Here is a 3,813-nt window from a genome sequence, read left to right as displayed (position 1 = left end):
CAGTCCCTGTAAAGATAAGCTAGCCCATGGTCAGCCTGGAATGCTGTTTTCCAGATCTCTGTGAACATTTCCCTCTGAATCATATTATTTGGACCCTAAGCTTGATGAGGGCTGTGTGTGTGTGTAGGATCTGTGTCTATTCAGGTGTTGAGATCCTAATCCAATAAGGTTGGACATCAACTCTATTTCTTTCAGGTTTTTCTTTTACAGTTATAAAAATGGTATAGCACTTTTTGTTTTTATAATCAAAATTCTCAGTTCAGATGCTGTAGTTAAGCAACAGAAATGGGCCTGTCCAGGGTAAACAGGAGAACAGGTACCAGGCATCACTAGAGGCCCCTGGACCACTCATCCCAGAGAACCACAGGGCCTTCTTTGGACCCATGTGGGGTTTTTTGAGTAGTGGAATTTCTCTGGGCTAAGAAGTGGGCACTTCAGCCTTGACTGTTTGGGACTCAGCAGGGTAGCCTTAGGAGGACTAGTTCATTCTGGGCCTTCAACTCATTGCTGAGGCTGCATGGGGGCCACTGGTGGCTGATGCAGGCAGCTAGGCTGGCCCAGAAGGGATCTATGGGACTGGCTCTGCTGACTTGGATCCAAGAGCACTGGCCTGGGATACAGCTGGTGGGATGACTGAGTGGCTACAAGGTTCTAGGGAGCTGACACTGGATGAGCAGAGACTGTGGGGGCTGTCAGCACCATCCTGAGGCAGCCCTACATAGCTGGTCACAGAGACAATGTAGTCCATGAGCTCAAAGCCAGCAATGGTGAGACCTGTGGCAGTGACTGAGATAAAGAGGAACCAGATGCCATGGAGTCTCAATGGCCTTCAAGAGCTGCCTGGATCCTAGAAGTGCCAAGCATGGCCTGAGGCACTGAGCCAGGCAGGAGCACTGGGTCTAGTTGTGCTTATTTGAAGCAGGAAGCAGATGCTGGACCTGGTGGTGCTAGCCAGGGCCCAGAAGTGGGTGCCAGAGCCAGGGATTGCAGAGTGGTGATCAATGGGGCCAAGCATCCTAACCCCAGGATGGCTGATGGAGATGGAAAGGATGCCCTGGGGCTGGGAAGGTTCTGCTTTTGCTGGCTGGACTGGCTGTGCTGTTGCTGCTGGTGGTACTATGCTTAGAAGTTCCGGTGCCAGGGATGGCTAGGTGTGGCCCCTCCTCAGGAGCACACCTATTTGGAGGGCTGCAATGGGGCTTCCTCTCTCTTCATCACAAGTGGGCTATGCATCTTGCCCTGGCCTGCCTACCTCGAGGGCCTGCCTGTTCTCATTCAGCTCAGCAGACGGGCAGTTCTCTGACTCTTGAGGATTCTTGACCAGGCTTTGATCCCATTTCTCTTTCTGCTCATGTAGCTTCCGAGCCATATCCTTCTCCATGGCCTCCAGGGTGCTGAAGTTGGCTATAGAAAAGCCTGCAAAAAGTCCCCCCTACTCCTGAGAACTGGACTCAAGGAGGCAGCACCTCTGGAGTTGCGTGGCATGCAAGGGCCTAGGGCACTGAGGTGGCGTGCTGTAGAGTCCCGAGTTCTCCTTGTGAGGATTGGGCTCAGGCTTGTCACCTGACAGTGGGCTCTAAGCACAGGCATTCCTGGTTGTTTCCCAAGGCTGGCTGAAGTATCCCTGTGAGCCTCAAGGTTGACTAGCGGGACATTGGCCTCCAGGAGGGCTCCTTGGCAGTGATGTTGGCGCCCTGTGCCTCATGCCTGGTCGCCCCTCAAGGTGGCTAGGGTGCCATGCAGGTAGAGGCTGGGGCAGACATGACATATGCCAGCTCTCAGCACCCCACACACTGTGGGCTGAAACCCTGGGTCCAAGGCCCACCACATGGGAGGCTGGCCAGCATGTAAAGGCCCTACACTAGGTCCCCAGGGAGACCTAGGTACCCATGGAGGTCTGACCAGCAGGGAGTGTTTGTCAGTGAACAGCAAAGGGCAAGGGTGGCAGGTGGAGGAGTTTCTGAGCACTGGGATCTGGAGGCAGAGGCTAGAGAGGATAACCCCTGACTCAAGTCTATTTCTAAATAGGATTTTATATATACCAGCAAGTTGGGGCTCAGTGGAGTTTAGGAGCAAAGCATGTGCAAAATGGTTATAAAAAGTGTCTTTCTGAACATAGAAAGAGGGATGAGGGAGAGGAGGAGATGAACACAGGAGAGAAAGAGAGAGAAAGAGAGAGAGAGAGAGAGAGAGAGAGAGGGAGAGAACGAGAGAGAGAGATTGATTGAATATTAGAGACTGCCTTGTTTACATGAAGCCAGAGGTGAGGCAGTGGGTCTAGGAGGCAAGGTATGAAAAATTGTCTGCAAATCACAGCAACTAGGAGACCTGGAGCCATTGTGTTCTTGAGACTTCAGACAGCTTGGCCTTTCTTAGAAATAACTGTGAGGCATGACATTTCCATGAGCAAAGCCTCAGCCTAAGAGACAGAGTTACTGTAGCCCAGGCAAAGTAACATTGAACCCCCTCCTTCATCTGCCTACCTCTTATCACACTCATCCACCATAGCACAAGATGCTCAATGTTCTTCCCTGAGATCCAGCTGACAAGGGACAGCACTAGCTTCCACAGTGCTTCATCTTAGCCCACCCTTGGTACATGGAGGGTGTTCAGGAAGGGAACTGACAGATGAGACGCTACCTAGCTGGTCCACAGAGGTCAGGCTTGAGAATCCCCTTCTGTGAATGGCCAGTCTCCTATGTCTCTACAGGGAGGGGGTATCTCAGTGGTCAGCCGGCATCTGCTCTCCCCATTCACATGCTTCAGGTGACCCAGGCAACAGCCTTCCCAATCTTATTCACAGCTGTACATAATGCAGCTGGGCTTCAGAGCTCTCAGCTCCAACCTCAGTAGCCAGGAGAGAAATGACACAGTTGACAGAGATAATGTAGACATGTTAGGGCATTTCCTTCATGTCCCTGCTTCCAAGTGCACTTATGTATCACAGCTTCTGCAGTTTTTCTGAACAGCAACCTTGTGGGGAGAACATTCAGACTCTGCCCCATGCCTAGTCCACAGCTTTTTTATATTGGCTCCCATAGGAGTTTAGTAGTAAGGTGTCCCTAAATTGTATGAAATTCTCCTTATAGTCACACACACCCACACCCATACTCCCCCCAACCCACATGGACTGGGTGTGATGAGGATGGAGAGAAGATAAGACAGTGGATCTAGAAGGTAAGATGTGAAGGATTGCCTTATAATCTCAGAACCAAGGAGGGAGGCTGGGAATCAAGAGTTTTGGTGCTTTCAGACATCTTTGTCATGTGTTCAACTAAGTGAGAGACAAGACACATCCATGGCCTAAACTCCAGCCCAGAAAAACAAGCAAAGACATGCCTGTGTGTGACTACTGTTCATTACACTGACCTGTCAGGAAAAAAGTTTAGGCGTCTCCCAGACACTCAGATGCAGCAGCTGAGGGTCAGCACTTTCTCTACACACTACTTCATCACAGTCCAATCCTAGCACACTGAAGGATGCTCAGGAAGTGAACCGACAGGTGAGACTTGCCCTAGCTGGTTCTGAAAGCTCACTCAGGCTGTCAACTTTCCAATATCTCTGTAGAGAACTGAGTGCTGGTTTTCTCTGGGTCCCTTAGCACATGCTTCAGGGGACCCAGAAGATAGTCTCCTCCTGCATATTCACACCTGCACAGGGTGACACCTGACCTCAGAAACTGAAGCTTGCACTATTAGAAGCCAGGAAGAAAACAGCAAAGTACACATGCACTTGGGTGCTGTGGAGACGCTCATATCCTCTTAGGCCATTTCAGGCACATGATTGTAGACATAGAAGCCCTACAGGGGAAGA

General features: G+C 50.8%; 1 pseudogene; it reads right to left on the bottom strand.

Moving 5' to 3' along the window:
- Window positions 1-259: 259 nt before the first annotated feature.
- On the bottom strand, window positions 260-2,506 carry LOC127200179 (uncharacterized; annotated as a pseudogene).
- Window positions 2,507-3,813: the final 1,307 nt, after the last annotated feature.

This window comes from Acomys russatus, chromosome 16 (genome assembly GCF_903995435.1).
Source record: "Acomys russatus chromosome 16, mAcoRus1.1, whole genome shotgun sequence".
Lineage (NCBI taxonomy): Eukaryota > Metazoa > Chordata > Mammalia > Rodentia > Muridae > Acomys > Acomys russatus.
This window is presented reverse-complemented; position numbering and strand designations above follow the sequence as displayed.